General features: G+C 43.1%; 1 long non-coding RNA gene across 2 annotated transcripts; it reads left to right on the forward strand.

The window, feature by feature from the left end:
- Positions 1 to 267: 267 nt before the first annotated feature.
- On the forward strand, positions 268 to 22,666 carry LOC139054148 (uncharacterized). Of its 2 annotated transcripts, XR_011511041.1 has the most exons (6): positions 316 to 390; positions 478 to 582; positions 663 to 760; positions 7,990 to 8,056; positions 8,158 to 8,243; positions 22,307 to 22,666. It is a non-coding gene; the product is annotated as an uncharacterized lncRNA (long non-coding RNA). The 2 variants fall into 2 exon arrangements; XR_011511042.1 differs by lacking the exon at positions 478 to 582 and having other exon boundaries at positions 268 to 390.
- Positions 22,667 to 23,170: the final 504 nt, after the last annotated feature.

Here is a 23,170-nt window from a genome sequence, read left to right on the forward strand (position 1 = left end):
CCACTGAAATAAAATCACGAACTGTAGAATCAGAAAAGCAAGCAGTACCACAGGCAGCTGAGGCGAGTAGGTAAAGCATCTCATGCGCAATGCGGAGGACGTGACTTCGGCTCCCACCCTTGATGCTTCCGAAAAAAACAACAAAAATTCAGTTTTTAACTTGTAACACCCCCAGCAATTAAAGAAAAAAAGAAAACAAAGATTTGTTGTGGAAAGAATATTGCTGAACTGCTTCGTTCAAAGGTTATAGGTGATTTTCGAGCTGCCAGCAAACATTCTGAGTCTGCCGAACTGTTTTTCTCAAAACTGAATTTTCTGCAATTTCTTGCTTGCAAATGCTGTCAGCCTGAAGTTGTACTGGTGACATTCCAAATAGTATTTGGGATGCAGGTAGTTGATACTTGACTATATTATATTGTTTATAGAGTCGCTTTCATACAATTGCAAACTCCTAAATACCTTTTCTGCCTTTTCCAGTTAACATAATTTGCAAAATATGTTTGCTGGTATTGTCTATAACTGATGTGCCATGTGACTGTTTTGCACATAGTAAAGTGACACTGGTTTGCTGTGCTTATTCAGGTAATCTTAGTCTGCTACATTCTTGTCTTGTTTCCACGCTCTGTGTTGCCAGAGAGGTAAGTGTGATCTACTGCTTACAGGACACTGCTGGCACTGGCTGATGCTGGCACACCTCTTGTGGCATGCTATTCATGTGGTTTTGCTGGCTACTTGCAACTACAATTCAACGAACACCTAGGTGAGCTTGCTAATACTCCATGTCAGGCCATGTTATCTCAATGTGCTGAGCTTTTGTTTGAGTTTGCAGTCAGAGATGCACTCTGACGGTGACCTGGATCATTTCTTGTATTGTATATTGGTGGATTCACAAAGATCACAGTCATACACCATGTGTAGTCATCTTCCTCAAAGCTCTGGATGAGTGGTAAAGTAATTGGTACATTGTTCCCTGATGTGCTTTGTGGTTGGAGGATGTGGTGTGGAGGTGGTGCTAAAGTTTGTAGAACAGTGCTAGGAAGTTCTAAGTTTTCCCACAGTATGTATAATATAGCCTGGAATTGAGTACTTTACAACTATAGTCATTGACAGGTGAAAAATGTAGCAGCAAGTGTTCTAAAGGGAACATGTATACCTGCGCTAGTGAATTACCTTGACCAATTCTCCCTCCACTTTCTTATATTTTGTAGCTGTGTTTGCTTTGCCTTGCTGAGGAGCTGCAGCATTCTGAAACTCTTCACACTACCATCAGAGCTTTTTGCTTGTGTGAGATACATTTTATTTATAGGAAAGGCAGGTTGGCTTAGAGCACTGCAGGGGCCCTTCCTCTGCCTTGTGGGATTCTGCAGAACCGATCTGCTGATAAAACTCTGGTAAACATTGTTTCCAGGTTATTAAGACCTCGGAATCCTAGAGGTGATCGTGCTCACGCGAGAGCTGGACCACCCGACATTCGAAACTAAAGATACGTTAAAGAACCCCAGGTGGTCCAAATTATTCCAGAGCCCACCACTACCGTGTGCCTCATAATAAAATCATGGTTTTGGGCACTTAAAACCTCATAATTTTTTAAAAACTAGAAGTGCAGGTAGCGCTGTGAGTTTGGCAGCGGTCCTGCCTTTCAGCAAGTTGAAAAGCATTAGGATAATTGGGAGTGGTGGCGAAGGACGATCTTCAAAAGTGGCAAGACATCACAAAGTAGGATCAGAATGATGAAAATTTAGAAAGATATTTGCATTGGAATGGTGGTGAAGAGATAAGAAACAATTTTAATGGTGAGAGACTTACTTCTAAAAAAATTCCTAGACTATCTTCAGTTGTCCAAAGTATCCTTTGTATTTTTCCAGAGCAGAAGACGTGCCTAAAAGCAGAATCGTTTACAATATTTTGTTGCTGCACAAAAATATGTACATTTTCGGCTGGAGTCATTGATGTGCGGCCCTTGGCACTGCTTTGTACGTAATCATTTTAATAGAAAAACAATAATGAAATAAATTTAGACAGGCTCTTATTGAAAGAAAGGGGTATCAAGTAAATTTTGGAATATTCATCAACAAATTAATTTGTGCGTAAAGGCATAGTGCAAATGGATACTGGTGTCCAATATTTTTCTTCACTATTTGCTCAAGAGAGTTGAGTATTCTGCCATGGTTTATCGGCATAATAAGCCGGCCTACTTAAATTTAGAATTTCAAGTGTCCATTGTTCTTAGATAAATACTTTAAGCCTATGCAGATGCTGCAGAATTTTGCAACATTGGTGAGAGGGATGTGAAAAAGAAAACGGAATGCAGAAAATTATGCTGTCTCATGGTATTTCTTAAAATGTCATTTTCATGCATTAAGTGGCCCAACCCTTGTGTTCACAGCCTTGCATATGTTTTTCTAGCACTAGGTGGGTTACCTGCAAATTTACGTGTGAAAAAAAAAAGACCATATCATATCCCAACCTGACAAAAAAGAAGGACAGTTATCTTCAACGCATGGGACTCTGCTGTTCCCCTGAAAAGTCGGAGCTTCTCCTATACCACCCCACACTCTGTGGACGCCCCCCACGGGGCTCCACGAATAAACGCCAATACTAGGAAATCAAACTCCACCTGAGGGATGGCAGACCCATACCAGTGGTCCTTAGCATCCGCGTCCTTGGTATGACCATAGAAGCCAACGTAGCCAACTCTACGGCTATCTCCAAGATCCTTCAACAGACTGCTAATACATCCAAACTGCTGAAACGAGTGACCAACCGACGAGGGGGTATGAAGGAAGAAAGCCTCATCCGCCTTGTCCAGTCTTTTATCATCTGTCACATTACTTATGTTGCGCCCTTTCTCAACTGGTACAAAGCTGAAAAGGCTAAACTGGACATCATCATCAGAGGAGCCTATAAGCAGGCCTTAAGACTACCCAACCACACCAGTACGGAACTTCTACTACAATTAGGTATCTACAACATGCTAGACGAGTTAATTGAAGCACAACGTCGATCCCAACTCGAGCGACTTACCCTCACGGAAACGGGCCGCAGCATTCTAACCAAACTTTAAATCACCTACCACCGCCAACATGGAGACAAACACCCAATACCACGCGACATTCAGCAATGGATACACGCTGACCCTGTTCCCAAAAACATGCACCCAGACCACAACAAAGAACGCAGGAAGGCACGAGCTACCTCCCTCATCAAAGCTTATGCCAACACCGCGGGCGTCACCTTTGTCGATGCAGCTGAACACCAAGATGGATGTCACTTTGCGGCGGTTACTACAGCAGGCGGCTTACTCCAACATGCTGCCAGCATTGTTACCCAAAATGCCAAGACGGCCAAGGAAGTGGCCATCGCCCTGGCCACTCTTCACCCAGCCTGTCACATCATACTGAGCGATTCTCGCACAGCAATCAACAACTACATCAAGGGTCGTATTTCTCAACAATCACTCCATATCTTACAACAAGCCTCGCATTCATCTGAAAATCAAATCACCCTCGTCTGGATCCCAGCACACGCTGGCGTTGTCCACCCGCACCTCACCAACCTCAACGAGGTTACACACTCCGTAGCACAAGGACTAGCCAACCGTGCCAGAGTCGGTGCACGTGCACCTGCAGGGGGCGCAACCGCCTTACAAGATACAACGACCTTGTGAAGTCATTTTACCTCGCAAGAAGAACCTTCCCCACCCCTCACCGCGAGTTAAACAGAGCACAGGCAACCACCCTGCGCCTGTTACACATGCCCCTCCCTCACACGCTATCACATCATATGCCCCGACATCTACCCATGACACACATGCAAGATCTGTAAAACCCAATCAGCAACACTCCCTCACATGCTACGGGAGTGCAAACATCAATACCCAGACCTTAATCCTGTGACCATCTCGTCGAGATGGCACGCCGCCCTGCGCAGCTTCCATCTCGATAACCAACTATGGGCTTCCCAGCCAGCCTACGAAGCGACGAAGAGGCAAGACCTCGACGTCCCATTGTGGGAGGCCTAGGCCCAGCTGACTAAACTGCTGGTTCTCATTAAAGTTCACTCTCTCTCTCTCTCTCTCTCTCTGTTGCCTACGCTGTGCATGCAATGTGCTTAACATCCTATGTGATAAGACAGCAGTAGACAGAGTCAGAATTAGCTCATATTGCTTAAGAAGGATGCCTAAATTGTCGACTGAAAAAATTTACACCATTATAATGATGTTGAATAAAGCAGTAAAAATGGTATGTTCCATGTGACAAAAGTTGCACATTGGGCTTGTTGGTATATCATGGTGGGAAAAGGCGCAGCGCATCAGAAAGAGGACAAAAGAAGAACACAGACTACACACACATTTGGCGCTGACTTTCAACAATGAGTATTTATTGCAGGATCACCGTATACATATATATCGTTCTGCTGCCTGCAATAGAACACGTGCTCCGAGCAATCTGATAGCATCTCTTGCGGCAGAGTGGGAAGTCTGTGTTAAAGAGTCATGCCGAGCGTATAAATTCCACCTCTTTTTGTGATAATGAGATGGATGGTTTGTTGATAAGAGACCCACTGAAGGTGGCGATGTGATATGCTTCAATGATGAGCCTGGTCATCTCGTTAAGGCATTTTTCTAGGGTCAGTGTATCTTTAAAGAGGGGCTGGCAGGGGCATCATTTGCAGTGCTATGCAAGAAAACCATTGACCTGCTCTTTGTTTAGATTGCTATTACGCTCTCTTAGCCTCTCGTTAAGGCATCGTCCGGTCTGGCCGATGCAGCAAGCTCAGCAGGTTATAGGTATCTGGTAGACGACACCTGTTATACGCCCTACAAGCTTATTCTGGTGATTCTTTTTGCAGGTCGTCTTCTTTGTACCTGCTGGTGTGGTCTTTCTACATAGACTGCTTAATTTGTTAGACACTGAAAACGCCACAGGAATGTTATTGTGTTGTGCTATTTTCTTGAGGTGATGTGACAATCCATGCATGTATGGTATGACTGCTGCCCTATTCTTCTCTGTATTGGGGCACACTGGCAAGGATACTTTCAAATGAAGTTGCTTCAGTAATCTATCAGCTACCGATATGGTGATGTGGTTAGGGTATCCAGTCACGAAGGCTTTTCACTTGTTATGTGAAGGTTACATTGATTAGATGCTGACACGATTTCTTTAGAGCATTGATTAAGCACGTCTTTATGATGCCTCTCTTGACAAGCTTAGAGTGCTAAGAACGAAATGAGAGCAATGGTTTGTTAGCGTGCAGATAACACCAGCATATTCGAAGGTAATTTACAACAATCTGTAGGTCTAAAAACCTTATGGCACCATCACTAGGTAACTCGAAGGTAATCTCGAGCGGCCTAAAAAACTCTTATACAACGCATAGTACATTGCCACATTCCTGTTCCAGATATTGGTACTTACAATCAATGAGCTTGGCATGATTCTTTAACACAGACTTCCCTTTCTGCCACGAGAGATGCTATCAGGTTGCTCGGAGCACGTGTTCTATTGCAGGCGGGATAAGAGCATATATGTGTGCTGTAATAGTGCAATAAATACTCGTTGTTGAAAGTTAGTGCCAAACGTGTGTATCGTCTAGATTTTTTTTTGTCCTCTTTCTGATGCGCTACGCCTTTTGTCACCTCTATGTGACAATATGACTGGACATGAGCATTACCCTAGTGGGTCACCAATTTCTGTTTAAAGAAGCTAAAAATCTTCTAGTGGCAGTGTATTATGGTATTTCTGAAAGCCTATTTTTTTTGCTGTCTCTGTTATGTATGTGTGTTCGCATATTGAATAATAATCTGTGAGGTTTCAGCTACTAATGAAATGTTTATTTCCTCTCAATGTTGCTGATTAGCCAGGAGGAGTGGATGCAGGGCAAAGAGCTGCTTGATACAGCTTGAAGACTGCCCGGTGCATGTTAATCACATGACGCTATCTTCACAATAACCCAGAACTCAACCTAGCTTCGTATAGGCGCAAGGGCTAATTAATCAAACTGAAGCTCTCTGGGCCTGGTTGAGCCTGAATCTTTCAACCCCAGGCCTGGTACAGGCCAGGTTTGAAACCACTGGCTTGGCTTGGGCGGGCCAACGCATGGCACTTTCAGGCCGGGGCTGGGCCTGAAATAACGGCCTGTGCAACGCTCTATGTTCACCCGAGTAGCTGTGCTCTGCACTGTTACTCTGCACTGGGGAAGAGGAGCAAAAGTAGTGATAAATGATGATGAGGGGAAGGGAATGGAGGAGGATCTTTGGACAGGAAGTCAGGAAAATACACCTCTTATCTCTCTTCAAATTATGTTTGTGCTGTGCTGTCTTCTCAATCCCCACACCGGCTGGTCTCGGCTATTCATGTATGTTATACATTAGTGCAGTGTGCTCTTACTTGCAGAACCACTGGTACACCTACATTTTGCATAGGTGCACTGTGTAAATTAACTAATTATTGAAGTGTGGATAGATGAAGGGCAGGCACATCACACTTCTTGGGAAGGTCCTCTCCAGCATTGTTCACTTGTCATTGCCCTATGGAATATGGCGTATCCAAATTAAAACAGGGGCAATGTCAGGATCTTCCTGTCTGTGTGTGTGGGGGGGTGGGTGGCAAAACATAATTCTAAATTTTTGATTGGGGTGCAGGTGGGAACTTCTTCACTGGGCACTCCATGTTGGTAGCAAAGGGGCAATTTGGGAGTAAGAGGAAATTTTTGGGGTTTGGTGTGGAAATGGGAAAGGCTTGACATTGTGCACATAATGGGATTTTTGTTATGTATGGTAGAATTGCCAAAAGTTGTCTTCATGCACAAAAAAAAAAAAAAAACTGAAACAATGAGTGACCACTTGAACCTGTAGCTGCAGTATAAGCTCTTCAGTACTGATGGACATAGGCTTACATTGTCTACCGGTGTATTTAATAAACTGCAAAGCTTACATATGCGGAAAATATTTGGTTATTGTTGGGGAAACCCTCATAGTGCTCTGAACATGTTTAGAAAGAAAGCTTGTTTGTGCATTCTGCAAATTAAGATAGCATATGGTGCAATACTATATTATCCATTCCAATTTTTCAGCATTTATTTGATGAGTTCTTAAGGGTCCCCAAGAATTATGAATTGCTTAAAACGTATTGTCCCACATAAAAAAAAAAGGTTTATCACAATGTATTAAATTTGCGGCAAGAGTTCCTGCACGTCTTCCGAGTGCAGTTTTTCTCAACATGGGTTCCCTCAAGTAATACAGCTCCACACCAACAATGAGTTAAGGCATGATGCATTCCCTCCGAGAGATCACATTCTGTTCATGAAGCCATGCTTCACTGTGTCACTGTGCAAATATGTTTTGACCTTCAATCCTTGTCCTGGGCAATGCTGTCAGTTGCCTAAAGAGCTGAAAATCCCAAGACTTTAAACCTATGAGCAGGATAAGGAAGCACTGTTTAACCAAATTTAGCAGTTGCCCTCTACACTTTAAAACTCGTGTTATGACAGGATTTTCTGTGCTAGAGCAAAATGTCTTAATTTCTGTTGGGCATCAAATGATACTGGAGCTGCTTCTGTTTTAAGGTGCCTTGTTGTGTGCATAAAAACTGTTTTTCTGGCATTGGATAAATGTTTATGAATGTCCTGCGCAGTTGTTTCACTACTAGGAATTCGGTCATAGCACACTAGCTCTGACAAGTGTCAGTATAGTTCCTTGGGCTGCTATACTAGTGCCCGAAGTCTAAAGATAGTGCAATTCACTTATATGCAGGAACGATCACTGCAGCTATGAAATTGCAAGTTATAATGCAACTTTATTTGAGGAGGTTAAAAAAAATGTGGGGTATTACTTATTGAACAGTGCTCTTACATAGCGGGCATTAATTAAGCGACTATTTAATGGATTCACTATCACTTCTATATGTCCTATGTGAAATAGTGTGTTAGTAAAATATTTAATTCCTATAACAATCATTGATGGTACATATGGCGCATTCTTATTTCTAGCATATGCCACAGACACTTCCTAGGAATAGCAGAAAAAAGGAGGATTTCAAGGCCTACATTAGAAAACGTATGTATTGTATGAGACAAGCATTAACATTTTCTTTCATTTCTTAAAACCTTTCAGTTCAATTATTTCTTAAAATGTATTGCTAATGTCATTTGTTAAAGGGTTAGTAATCGAAGAAAATGGAAGAAATGAAGAGCAAGAATTTCAGGAGGCAGTGAAAGCAGTCAAGTCTCTTAGTCCTACATAGGTAATATTGCTTACCTATGCTGCAGCGAAGTGCATGTTATGTCTGCTACAAAGTTTAGAATTTCAGCTTAAAAGTATTTTAGATGCCGACTCAAAACACTCTGTGTACTGAGATTTTTGCATATGTTAGAAAAAAACCGCAGATGTATGAAGTTAACCTTGAAGCTTTTGGATTTTGTACTTTGGGGAATCCGAAGCTTTGGGATTTTGAACCCCATCAGTTAATTATGTGCAGATAGTGTATGTTTTGAGTGTGTTTTGTTCTGCCTGTGCGGAAACCTTCTTAGCTTTTGAAGGATGTTGCCAGCAAGCATTGTATTTTCTTGAACTTAAGCACCACTTGAATCTAAGCATCCTCCTTCCCCCTCCCTTTCCTATTCTCGTCATGGAAGAGCATGAAAAAATAAATGTGCACCAATGTTTCATTTGTCTTGTATCTAAGAACATTTCCTAACTTTGGCCATTTTGAGAACAAAAACGTGACTGCCTGAAAGTGGTGGTTGTGTAGGTTGCTTGCACTTCTGCAGCTGTGTGCTCTTATGAAGGTTAGAATGCAGCAGCTGTACTTACAAGAAGACTGTATTGGAAGATTCCATCTCCCTTTCGTTTTTTTTTTTACATTGGTTTTCAGTTGTATGGTCCTAGTGAATTTTCGGCCTAAAGTATTGTCCTATCACAGCTTGGTGCAGCATCTGTGCTGCACTGGCACTGCCTGGACTCCTCTGGCACCACTGCTATGAACCATATGTGAAATGGATAAATTAAACACTATTTCTTGTTAGAGCTGTTCCTGCAGTGAGCGTTGGCGTCCTCATAACAGAGTGAATGATCACAGCGAAGGATAAAAGAGCGAATGCAAAGCACGGATGAAAGACTGCGTTAGCAAAGAGAGCACAAGGAGGAAAGCAGAGGAAAAGAGTATGGCGAAAGCGTGAGAAGGAAAGTATAATGCCGCACAAGATGGGCTTTGCAGCAGCGACAGCTGCGAGATGGCGCCAGAGTAGCGCGCATGTCGTCTGTTCACTGATGACCATGAAAGCGCTGCATGTGCGGAGGTCTGTCAGTGGTGGCTGTTGTGAATTGCGCTCATGCATCATCAATGCGTTGCCTTTTGCAGTCTCCCAATTAGCGAGGCAGTCGTGCTCCATTTTCAACGTGCCACACGAGACAGGTTGTCCACGCGAGCCAATATTGCGAAATGAAAAAAGTATACAGCTGCACTCAAATTTCGCGTTAGGCAGCATCGCTACAGCTGGTTATTTCTTTTTCCCATTTAATTCAAATGAGTTAGGTTCCCAAGGTTAGTCATGAACTATGGAGGATGGAAAAGCTGAGGAGAAGCCTTGGCACCACTTTCCGAGTGCTGCTTCCACGTATCCTGGACAAATGTATAGCTGGGTCACACAATTACCAAGTTTTCTGTCCTCTAGTGCCTTATGATAAAGAGAATTTGTGAGACTGTTGCTGTTAAAACTCTTGTGAAGGTGAGCGCAACATTTACTGTCACGCAAATTCTCTCCGTCATAAGGTGCTGGAGGACAGAAAACTCTACGCTTGTGTGGCTCAGCCGAACATTTGGCCAGCTGTAGCTCTGTGTGTAGGAAAGCTCCTCCACTTTGCCCACATCCGAGTGCCTGGACAGAACTCCCAACCACGGCCAACAGAGGCTGCAAGCACAGCAAGAAGGAGCAGAGCTTCCTGTTTTGGGCATATTGCTTATATTGTTATGTGTAGCTGGAGCCCAATACTATATACAATTTATTTACAGGGAAGCTAACGGAAGGCCAAAATGGCGACGCTATATCAAGCGGGCCCATGTCGTCTTCTTCCTCCTCAGTGCAGCCTCACTGTGGCGACTGTTCCGTAGCATCGCCCCCGGCGATAGAAGCACCGTCCCGGTGCTTGATGTACACATCCTCGGTGAAAGGTGTCTGGTATCGCTTTAGTCTCGCCATGTGAACGATGTCACTTGCAGCCGACGATGATGCCGATAGGTCGGCGGGGATGACTTCATACGTGACATCGGGTCACTTGTCGCACCACAATATGAGCAGGCATGCCACATCAAATAGTAAATTCTTTGTTGATCTCCAAGCAACAATCACTGTATGACATACACTGTAAAAGCCACAGGAAACACCACTCCAGCCACCATGCTATCCACAGCAATGCTCAGTTTGAGCTGCAGAAAGCAACCAGCTTCCTTAGCAATGACGACACTGCTGCTATTTGCCCTGTGAATGATGTGCGACTTGTGCCAAACTTTTTGCAGCACATCTGATATCGTTGGGGCTCCTGCTCAGTTTTCTTCCTTCTTCCATGGCCTAAATGATAAAGAATCAATAGAATGGTGCAGCAATAAAAAAGGAGGAGGAAAAGGTCAAAACTGAGTGTGGACATTAGCATAATTCCAGAACATGCCAAGAGCACTGCAATGGTTTGATGCCATGCAATGCAATGTGCACAGTATGTCCTCCAAAAGCACTATAATAATGATTTGGCTTTCTAGTGGTGTGGCTACAGAAGGGGTGTAGTGGTGCGAAAGACAGCATGCAAAAGCATACATTGGCTCTTTCTTGTAGCGGTTTAGTTGCGCATTAAAGTGATGAACCTGGGAACCTGGCTCATCACTCTAATGGAAAGCTGGTTCACCATTTGGTTCAAGAATTTTCTGCTTGAACATTGCAGAACTGGACTCACCACCATTTTTAATTTGGCCATTATCCCTCCATGGTACTTTTTCAGCCAAAGCAGGAAGAACTATTAGCTGTTGGTGTTGTACTCTTTCTATGTCACTTTTCAACAACTGAAGAATACGACAGTGTTTTGCACTGTTAGTGTTTTGTGCTCTCTCAAATTTTGGACTATTTGAGCACAGCTGGTTTAAATACAATTAGCTTAATTAGCTTGTTTTGCCACTAATAAGTCTTAGAGATTGCATTTTATGAGCCGGTGTTTGACCTGCTGCAGTAGGTAGCCCTGTGGCTATGGCGTTGTACTCCTGAGCTCGAGGTCGCAGGTTCAGTCCTGGCCGCGGTGGCTGCATCCCGAAGGGGATGGAATGCAAAAATGCTCGCGTACCGTGCAGTAGGTGCATGTTAAAGAACCCCAGGTGGTCAAAATTCATCTTTAACATGGGATTCCTTAACATGCACCTAAATCTAGGCACACAGGTGTTTTCGCGTTTCGCCCCCATCGAAATGCAGCCGCCATGGCCGGGATTCGATCCCGCGACCTCGTGCTTAGCAGCCCAGCACCATAACCACTAAGCAACCACGGCAGGTCGCTTTTGCTGTCGTATCAGTTTGAGCGCATTGATGCATGCTGCAATTCTTTTCAGGGCGTGCTGTTAAAAATACTTGCTTGTGCTCTGAAGGACTTTAGTGAGAATGAAGGGAATGATGAGCCTTGTTTCTAAACATGTGTTGAGGCTATTTTGCTTTTTGGCCATACTTGGGCCATGCACCATAAAACACCATATATTATCAGAGGCTATTTTGCTTTTATTATTCTCACATTTTACACATAGTACTTGGCATTTCTCGATATTTGGTATTAATTGACTGATTTATAACCTTTGCATGGAGCAGGCATGATCAGACAGACGTTAAGTGTCACAAAGTAGTAATCATATTGTTCAACAGCCACAGCAAAACATGAGCTTCAGAAGACCTAAATCTCATTGGCTACCTTTTGACTGCTTCTCCTGCCTCCTAAAAAAGCTGGCTTAGTTTCCAAGAATTGCAGGTGCACAAATTTGTGAAAACTGCCTCATTAGGCAATAGCTAGTACAGTAAATCAAATATTTACGCTGTAGCAGCTAGTGGCTAGCATACAAAGTAGCTGGCAGCAAACCACAGTTCTGCCACTTTTGACATTGAGACTGTTCAGTGTGTTTTTGGATCTGTTTATATTTCTTACAAGCTGTAATGGTAAATGCCTATGTGCCTTGCCTGTGCGGGAGAAGGGGAAACAACCTTATTGTGGTCATATGTTAGGAAAGTGGGGCCCCTAGTACGGGGCACAAATGGCCGTGGTGATGTTGTGGGCACGCCAGATGAGCTCCTGCTGAACCTGTGGGTTTCTGTTTCATAGCATGGCCTCCCAGCTATTAAGGGTTGGGATGGAGTTGCTGTAGGCTGTTTGTCCAGGTGGTGGACATTGGCACTCTGGTGTTATGTAAAATAACATCAAGGGGCCCCCGCTGGCTGGGGTGGAGGACATGTAGGAAGTGGACATTGGGGAAAGTGATTTCCTTACAGTCAACGTGTGCTTTCAAGATAAGGACTGATGTAGGAATGGCTACACTTCAACATGACAGCACCCCCGAGATCGCTATGTAAAGCTGCTCAACATGTAAATTTACTTGATAGTTGCCCATGTCTTTGAGCTTACTTACATGCAAGACAACTGAAATTGTCGGGCTGTTTGGTTATGCTCTAATGGTGGTATAATGAAGTTAATGGCACGCACAAGACTGACAGAGAAAGAGGACTAAGGGATGCCACTGTCTGCTGAAGTCAAACAGATTTAAAATGAAGTGCAAGATGCATTGAGCTTTGTGTGATATATCTAAAATTTTGATGTGCTATTGCTATTTGAAGTCTTGGCTAACAATTTTTTTTATCATGAATTTGTGATAAAGCCGGCAACAACTGAATAGGACTGCTAAAAGTAAGCATGGTATTTGGGTTCTCTCTACACTTTATTACTCAAACTATGAACCACCACATATTTGAGCTTGACCATCCGCAGGGCCATGTCAGCTGCCAGCTTGTGTAAAGTGGTGTACCACTGCGACCTTGTGCTCAGTTTCTGAAGCAAACTATGCACTGTAAAAAACACAGTATACCAGGTTAATGAGGAGGAGGTTTAGTACACGTCCTCCAGCAATGCCCGAAACTGCACACAGGCTGGTTGAAGCTGGCAGGAGGAGCAAAGATGCCCATGCCTAGGGCAAATACACAGGTAGGGCAATGATATCATGCCACTGAGGTAGCAACGCTTCCCTCAGCACACTGCAAAGTGAGGAAAGCAGGAAAGCTCCCCAGCAGCTACGCTGCACACTCCCGCAGTGGATAGAGGGCTGGGTCATGAGAGAGTAGAGCAATCTCAGTCAGCATTGCCACCAATCAGTGAGGCCTGGTGTAGTAGGACCATGCATGAGCACCAAGCACTGCTCTTTGGTTTACTGTTGTGAAAGAAGCAACACAAAATACACGCTTGCCGTAGGCAAAAGACATTGCAAATGAGCTCATGTCCGAGGGATTCACTAAGAGGCTGCCAGCCAAGGCGAAACCATTTACACATCTTGCGCCACCTCGGAGAGGTTTCACCTGAGCTCTCTCTTGCAGCTGTACAGTGCACAGCCAAAAAACTGAAGGCTAAATTCCCACCCTCAGTTGGTCAAATGAAAACTGTCTGCTCAATGGACCTTCTAGGGTCCAGTAAGCTGGCAGTAACAACTGGGTGGCAACCTGGTCGCCACTCTGTCTCACTGCAAATGGCAGGGGAATAGGAGCATGGGTGGAAGGATAGGTGAATGCCACAGGAAACACCAAAATACCCCCATACATACATATACAAATAAGTAAGATTACTAAACAAATTAAAATTAACTTATGGGGTTTTTTGTGCCAAAACCACTTTCTGGTTACGAGGCACGTCGTAGTGGAGGACTCTGGAAATTTCGACCACCTGGGGTTCTTTAACGTGCACCTAAATCAAAGTACACGGGTGTTTTCGCATTTCGCCCCCATCGAAATGCGGCCGCTGTGGCCAGGATTCGATCCTGCACCATCGTGCTCAGCAGCCCAACACCATAGCCAAAAGTAGGATTACTGTTTAGAGTGAGTCTGATTGTGTTCTTGAGACTTCGAGCCCAGCTCCAATCTTTTCAAATTCGACAAAGATTGTAGAAAATCTGAGTACAGTGGGGATTTCATAAACATGTTTTAGCTAATTAACCTATGTAAAAATAATAAGGGAGCTAATGTTTCTAACACATATCTAGGAATAAAAATTTTGTTATGAACCTTAAAATGCTTAGTTGATTTATGGGGTTTAATGTCACAAAGTAACAGCTGGACTATAAGAGACGCCACAGTGGAGGGCTCCTAATTTTGAGCATCTGTGTCATTTAATGTGCACCCAGTGCTCGGTGCATAAGTGTTTTTGCATTCTGCCTCCACTGGAATACAGCCACTGTGGCCAGGAATCAAACCTGCAACCTTGTGCACAGCAGCAGAACACTGTGGTCGCTAAGTCACTGCAGTGCCTGTGCTTTAAAAAAAGCAATGGCTACCTTTAGCTTGCACTGATAAGGCTTTGTTTAGGAGGTTGTTGCTTATATAGCAGAATTCTGTTAGCATAACATTGAGTTTTTTTAATAGCTCATTTACTGTGTAACCCTGTGTGTAACCCTGTGTCAACTTATGTGCCGATGATTGTGTTCTGTACCATGCTGTCAAATTTCCTAATGATCACGACATCCTTAATGATTAATTTGCATCATTCTGCTCATGGTGGAGACTTGGCAGATGCAAATTAATTTTCTTAAGATGGTTTCCAATTAATTTAGTAAGCACTCTTTCTCATGCCCTTTCACTTACTTATTTGATAGTTTCTCCACTGGGAAATGTGTCACAGTACAAGTACCTTGGTTTCCTCACCTATCGTGGTTGCTTAGTGGCTATGGTGTTGGGCTGGGCTGCTAAGCACGAGGTCATGGGATCGAATCCCGGCCACTGTGGCTGCATTTCATTGAGGGCGAACGGCGAAAATACATGTGTACTTAGAAGCGAAGCTTTGTTTGCCTCTTCCTTCGACTTTCCCACTGCCACTGCCCACTGGCACACCGCGTCGAGGGAGTGGTTTTGACCGTGTGTATACCTGACAGAAGCGCGGCAGAGAGGAAAGGAGTCGCTACAATCTTGTTTGGACGTTTGCACCGCGTCGAATGTGCACAATGGCCTCTGCAGCTCCCTGGGTGTTGCAACATTAGTGTCTTGATAGCTGTAATTATCCGCGACCCCCCGCAAAAGCACTGCAGAAACTGCAGCGCTTACCTTTCTATTAGTGTGCAAGTCGAGAGAGAAGCTAGAGAGAATGGTACAGAGGAGTGGGGAGAGGAGGCAGGGACCGGGTAGAACTGATGCAGTCACAAAATGAGAATAACAAACAGCCTTGCCACTCTTCGCTCACAGTTCCTATACAAGGAGGGGGGGAGGGGGTTTGGGGTGTGATAGGAAAAAGTTGACATGATATAGACACGACTTTGGTTGCAGGCAAACGGGATAAATGTAAGTGCGAGGTACGATGCAATATGTTTCTGTTTTTTTCTGGAAAATCAACACCATGCAAATTTGTCAAGCGGACAACTTACGCAGGGCACGCAGAAGTAGAGCTGCATTAAAGTGCACCGTAGGGTCTAGGTGACACTATGGAAGCGGTCGCATATCAAATCAACACTTCTGTGCCCACTGCGGTAGGTTTGTGGCTATGGAATTTCTCAAGGTCACGGGTTTGATCCCGACCACAGCAGCCGCATCTTGATGGGCAAATTATATATATATAAATAACGCCCATGCACTTAGATTTAGGGACATGTCAAAGAACACCATGGTACCAAGATTAATCCGGAGTCCACCACTACGGCGTACCTTGTAATCTGATTGTGGTTTTGATACGTGCAGCCTCGTAATTCAATTAAAGTTGAATACTTCTGCCACAATGCGATGTGCCATGTGAGGCAATGAATACGCTCAGCCCTCTCAGAGGTTATGAAGTATGGCACACGACAACGCCTCAAGCAAACACTTCACCCTGTGTATCCTGTGTACTATGCAGACAAACAGCAGTGGTGCATGCAAGGTAACGTTTAACATCAACTCACCACTTTCGTGTTGGACTAAACAGTGAAGAAACTAAATATTCACCATCAACACACCGCTAGTTATCATCAATGAAAGCAAACAACACAGAAAGCTTTGCTTGCGTGGATTCCCACAGTGCATAGGGTCCGCATAATTTTTTCATGCTCTGATTAACTCCACGATTTCCTATACTCAGCAATTACATCACACCCGCTAGACCTACATCCACTAGACACTGTCAAAAATGTTTTAAAATTGCCTGTGGCATTTAGCACAATTCTAGTCCATGAGCTGGTCTACTCCAAGAGGCAGATATTACTTGCAAAAAAAATTGAAATGCATAATTGACTAATTAAAGGTACACTAAAGGCAAATACTAAGTCGTCGTGGACTGTTTAAATACCATTCCAGAAACCTAGTAACACTTGTTTCATACCAAGAAAAGACTTAGTTTACGAGAAAATTGCATCTGAAGGGTTCGAACACCTTTTTCAAAATTCATATCACCCGCCATCGAACTGGGGGAGTGGTGACATTGCACACGCCATCACCGCCCTTTGCTGCTGTCTGTAAGCAAAACAGTGTCCGACAGACGGTGGTACCGAGCCAAGACAGTGCGGTGGATTCGTCGCTGCAGCTGCTTTTTGGTCAAGTGGTGTAGACAGTTTGGCATCTCGCGACATCACATGGAAGTTGAATTCTCTGCTACTTGCAATTTATGCTAGTTTCGTGAGCCAGCAGAACTAGCGCAGCAGTATGCGATAATGAAATTACTAAACGCGAAAGCGTGGATGGCGCAGAGTCATGCGAAAACAAGACCTTTCGACCGCCCACGTCGTGAAGGACAGTTTCAATGAGTTTTGTTTTCTAAAAATAAAATAGAACTGGACAAGTAGCATTTCATTTCATCTTATAATACAATACAAGGAGGTTTTTTGCAACAAGTGGTTGAGTACTAGCACCATAATTTAATTGAGGAGTGCTTCCATCATCGGGCAAGTACTTGAATGTCCGAGGCAAGTCTCTAACCATGTCCTGCATTTACCTCAATTTTTCGATTATTAAGGCTTTGTTCACGATAATATTCACACCTTAGAGATTCTCGAGCACTAATCTATCACTTTAGCTTAACTTAATATTTGCCTTTAGTGTCCCTTTAACAAAAATTCACTAATTAGGTTTTTAACTGATTACCTTAGGGCACAAACTGCAATTTACAAATCTTAGTGGGTGAGACTGCAAGGCACATCCACTTGAAAGCAATTGTGTGGATGTCACTATTCATAAGATATGCACCGTCAAACTTGTGGTAAAAATGGACCGTCATTCCACTTACTTTCTTAAAGGGCCCCTCACCAGGTCTGGCCATTTTGACCTGACAAGCACAGAGCATACATTGTGCGATAACGATCATGCCTGCAAAGTATTACATCGCTACGCGCTGCGGAAAGACCTGAAATTTCAAACCGAATGCTGTTTTCCCTTCTCCTCGCGGCCGCTGCGCTCCAAGGTGGAGGATGACGTATACGTGCTAGTGCGCCTGCGTACACATTTGCACTGTGACGTCGCTCGTGGTGACACGCAACTTTGAGAATTAGTCAAGGCAACATCTGTTATTTGTGTAATATGTTGCTTGATTAGACGAATTATTGTTTAGAGAAATGATAAAACACACAAACTGAATGTCTGCGTGTTTTTGTTTTACTTTGCACTGTAGCAAGAGAGATGTACTTCTGTTTCGTCTGCTTGTTCCCACATCATGCTGTTGCGTGCGCAGACACCGAAACTATGTCATTGTCTACCGTGTTCCAGCCCGGGATCATGCTCTGTAATCCGCTTGTGTCTGCCTCAGTATTCGTGTAGCACTGACTTGTACCGCTAATCAGGTGTCCTCATGCACAGCGCGCAAAATCGTGCACTGGACGAAACGAGACAATCACAACAGCTCGTGCGCAACGCCGTCAGTGGATGTGCACTGCGCTGTAAAAAAGCAAGAAAAAAAAAAGAATGAAGGCGGGTCCCGTGACGTATGTGTCATGCTATCCTTGAGGTCCGGTATGGGAGAACGCTGGGAAGGAATTTCGCTTGCGAAGGCTAGACGGGGCGAGTGGAGGGTCTCTCGCTTGGCAGTGGAGTTCGTCTCCTGAAATCATGGGTTCGCGGCACTGAATATTTCTGTGTTGGCTATGAATGAGCTGATATGGAAAACTATTGCGGTGGAACGCTCCCTAGAGGACACGTAACAACATCCATCGTACAATCAAAATTTGCTATGGGGCCTCGTGAGGGGCCCTTTACAAAACATCGTTTTTGTCATTAAAGCATGAAAGTAACTGAAACGCCAATGCATTTCTCCACAAGGTTAGGGAATTAATATCTTGAAACTGCCATCATACTGAGAATGTGTTCCAAGTGGATCCGCCTAGCAAACCCCCCAGCTAGAACTTGTAAGTTGTAATATGTGCCATAATGTAATTAATTAAAAACTGAATTAGTGACTTTTGTTAATTAGTCGATTATGAATTTAACTTTTTTGTGCAAGTTTGTGCCTGTTAGAGTACACCGGCTCATGGACTATAATTACGCTACCTGCCACAGGCAATTAAAAAGAAATTTTGAAAATGTTCGCTTGAACACCCGGTAGAACCTTTTCATCACTATACTGTCCTCGATATAAAACACTGGAATGCTTTATTGGTGTGTCCGATTTTTATTGCCTGCTGAACTCCATTCATATGTTGTTAACCATTGATATTGCATTATATATTGCTTCCATCTTTCCTTTGTATCTTGTGATCCCCACTTTTGCATTAGCACGTTGGGGCCACAATACTTTGAAATAAATAAATAAAAAAGTCGCAGTTTCACTTGAAAGCTGAAGCATCAGTTGAACAGCAAATTAGTGGACAGCTATATGAAGTAAGGATAGTAGTTTTATCGGCCATATAAACTTGTAAACATAGGCATACTAACTAAATTAACAAATATGGTGTCAGGCACGCACAAGCAAAAATTAACACATCTCACCCAATGAATGCGGAAACTCGCTGTCAGAACGCTGAGATGAGGAAGCGTGGCAGCAGCAGTGAGCGAATTGACTTTTGTGCTGCTTCTCGTATCAACGCGAACAAAGCCGCAAAAACATAGCGCATGGGCAGACTCTGTCCCCATTGTAGAGGGTTTTCAAGTTACGGTGGTGCAGGCAGGCGAGCTGCTGTATTATTCTTCAGGTCTTTATTTTATAGATAACTTCCTGTGAGTGGTTGAATAGTAATGATGTGTTTCCAGCAAGAGTGGACAATCTAAATGAAAGGCCAGTGTACTTTGTAGCACAATTGAAGGACGAATGATCTTAAACATGGTGCTAGCGCTAGGATTTCTGCCAAGCAGACATGACATCACAGCTGCTTGGCTTCAATTCTGCATTTGCAACATGCGCCTAGAGTTAATAATTAAGAAGAGTAATTAGTGAATATTTTTAATTAGCCATTTTGTCATTGCTATTTGTCTCTTCCAGAAACCCATCTGAAGAGGCAGAACAGTGCTATTTACCAAAGGGAATCTTTTAAAAATTCGTTCAAACTAAAAAAGCACGGAGGTAGTATAGTGTTCTGTGAAGACTGCGAAAATATGTTAAAACAGTATAAGCCATGAAAAAAAAAAAAAATTTACCCAGGTCTATAGTATTACACAAGTCTACAGACTATGCATAATTTGCCAGATTGAGCATATTAACAATAGTTGTGTGTACTTTGTACTTTATTCATCACTAAATATGAATTGTTTTCATTCGGTCAACTTTGTAATTATTGTTTGAATCTCTAACATGTCAACTATAAAGTTGTAGCGTGCCAAATAACCTTATAATCAACCATTATTTTATGCCAAAATTTACCTGCTTTTTCTTAAGAAAAAAAAATGCTCGCAAAATACGAAAAAAAAAGTGATGGGGCGCTTACATGACCACTATTGTGCTGTGCTGAAGTGTGCAATGGGTGAACAAGCGTGGCCGCAGCCCGGCTGTAACCACAGTGAAGTAACTGGGTGTTATGTCGGTTGCAGGCATCTGGGCCTCCGGCTCTTGCTGCATACCGGCACAAATGCATGCTACTGGATGAGCGATGACGCGATAAAGCATACAAGACTGCGAAAGAGATGGAAACAGCTTTTTATTCTGCTTCAAGGAAGGAAAGGATGAAGTGCATGAGAATAATGGAAGGCAATGACTGCTACAGTAACTTGCCCATTAGATAAAAGTGACCTGATAAGTTTCTACGTCGGGTGAACTCATCCAACGAGAGAGAGACTAAATTTTCAGTCGGACTTCAGGTGGTGAAAATTACTCTGGAGTCCCCCACTATGGCGTGCCTCATAATCAGATTGTGATTACAGCCAGTCAAACCCCAGAATTTACTATCTTTAAGATTTGAAGCTCAGTCGATTACTTTCGATACGTAGTTTCTATGCTCTGCCGAAGTCTTTGTACCTTTGAAAACCCCTGTTTTATGAGGACAAGGTCTTCCTTGGTGAGTTTAGATCGATTTGAGGTTCGTACAGCATTTGTAGTACCAAGTTGCCACTAGTGAATGGAGTGAATTGCAGATAAAACCAAGGTGTATAATATAGACATTTAGATAATTTTTTTAGGCCTCATTAATACCACAATTGGCTGACAATGTAGCATTAACAAAGGCGTCACAGTGCAAACTAACTTGAAATGGACTGTGAACTTAAGCCTTCAGATTGCATAGACTGAAACATTATTAAAGGACCTCTCATCAGGCCCCATTGCAAATTTTAGTTGTACACTGGAAGTTGTGGAATGCTGTCTAGGGATTGTTTAGCCAAAATAATTTTTCAGATCAGTTTAAAAGAAATTGAATGCCCTGCTACGATACTGCCAGGAGACGAGGTCGACTGTCAACAGAGACAGTCTCTCCCTCTGCCTTGAGTAGCATCTGCAAGCGTCATTCCTTCTGCCTTTTCACTTAACGAGCCCTGCCTTCTTATTTATTCCTTTTCTTGCGGCATGGCACGTGTCCGATGGTGCAGTATTGCACGTGCCGCATTGGACAATTTATGGAAGGAACACGTCATGGGGATGTTGCTATGACTGTGTTCTACGTCATAGTTACCTCGACTCTCCGGCTTGCAGCAGCACTTTTTTGATAAGGAGGATGCGTCGCATTTGGTTTGAAATTTCAGCAGTTTTGGTGGCGCGAAGCACTGTCATACTTTGCAGTCATGATGAGCAGTGCCTGAAGTATGCACTGTGCTAGCCTGTTTAAAATGGCCAAACCTGGTCAGGGCTCTTTAAAGGAAAACGCAGTCGACTATTTCTTTTTTTCGGAGTTTGAAGATGTCAACGTAATTAATCTCTGGTTTCTTCTTGGAATTCCTGTAATCTATGGCAAATGGTCACTTAACGCTGTATATTTTTCTTTTAATTTTACAGAGTGGTGTCTGCCCTCCCAATTTGCACTGTTGTTATTGGTGATTTCCATGGGCCACATTGTTTGTTGACATCTGACGTGAAGATATAGAGAAGCAGACAACAAATTTGGGCACAAACACCTGGCACAGGCATCTTTTTGTAGTAACAATGAGCCAAGCTTAGCAATATAAATTTTGGCTAATTTTTCTGCTAGATCTAGCTTAAGTCATTGTTTTATCTATAGACTCTCGAGTATGTTACTGCTTGCGAATGACTATGGCTGTGCACATTTTGAAATGGTAATCAGTTCAATAAGGCTTGCTTGCACAGATGTCTTTTGGTTGTCATGGTCAGTATGTGCACACATTCAGCATGGTGGGATCTTGGTGCTTAACAGTCATTAACAGTCTTAACAGATTAACAGTCATCAGTAAATTTTCATTCAAATCAACCTATATGTTGCACTTGACAGGGAGTGATCAATTTGAAGAAAAAAAAATTGCCAGGGTTGTCTTTTACAGACGCTATTAGTTAGGAAGTCGTTATTACAAGTACACTTGAGCCACTATACTATGGTATAGATTAAGTGTTAAGATTAAGTTACATTATGGTCATATGGCTGCACATGAAAACATAAAGGGTAAAGGCTCAACACCTTTGTCTCTCTCTTTTCACTCTTGTACATGTGGCTACTTTTCTTGCATATATTTTTTTTAGATTTTCATCAGCTGAAGAATATCTTTTTTTCTGTTGCAGCGACAAGCTTGAATTCGTCAGGTAGGGAGATGCAACCGAGAGCAGTCAATTGCTTTCGCAGCGAGTACAATTGTTACCCAAGTTAATTTGAAGAGTTGCAATATGTTCCATAGTAGCTGCGTGCAATGCAGATGGCCTGTGATGTGTGTGGATCCAACAAACTGTTGACATTGCACGATGAAGCTACGATAGCATTGCCATAATTGCTAAGCTGAGAGCACAGACGTTAACACGATTTTAGTATAGTTTTTCTGTTAAGAGAGATAGAATGCAAGTGCAATATCAATTATAGCTCCTGCATTGCAAATATTTATACTAGCCAGTTCATTGTAATGCTTAGGAAAGAGAAACTTGCCTACTTGTGCAACAGAAGAGTGTGAAGATGGTTCGATGTTTCAGTTGAACTTTGGTATTTTGTTTTACTGTGTTCAGAGCTGCTTGTGAAGGAAGGTGTTGATTTAACAGTGCTCCTTTTAACGCCTAGAACAGGGCCTGTACAATGAAAACAAATAGCAGGGTTAGCAATCTAATGCATTTTTCTTTTTTTTAGCAGAAGTCATCTTAGCGCTAGTGCCCACTTGTGTGCTTCCATTATTCTGTTCTCATATAATTATTGTAGAGTACAAGTGTGCATAAAGTTGCAGTTTAGTTACTGAAACAAATTCCACTCGGTTCATTGCTTTTCAGCTTTCTGTAACCTAGGCTGCCTTTACCGTGTGTCATTCATTATTACTAAACGGGTCCTGAAATGATTTTGATGGTTGTGCACAAGTGCACCAGGTTGGTAGGGTAGGTCCTTGTGATCATCAAGGGCCAAATTTAAATGCTCTGTGCAAACCATGGAATTTATTAGGTTTTAAACAT

Source organism: Dermacentor albipictus, chromosome 1, assembly GCF_038994185.2.
Source record: "Dermacentor albipictus isolate Rhodes 1998 colony chromosome 1, USDA_Dalb.pri_finalv2, whole genome shotgun sequence".
Taxonomy (NCBI): domain Eukaryota; kingdom Metazoa; phylum Arthropoda; class Arachnida; order Ixodida; family Ixodidae; genus Dermacentor; species Dermacentor albipictus.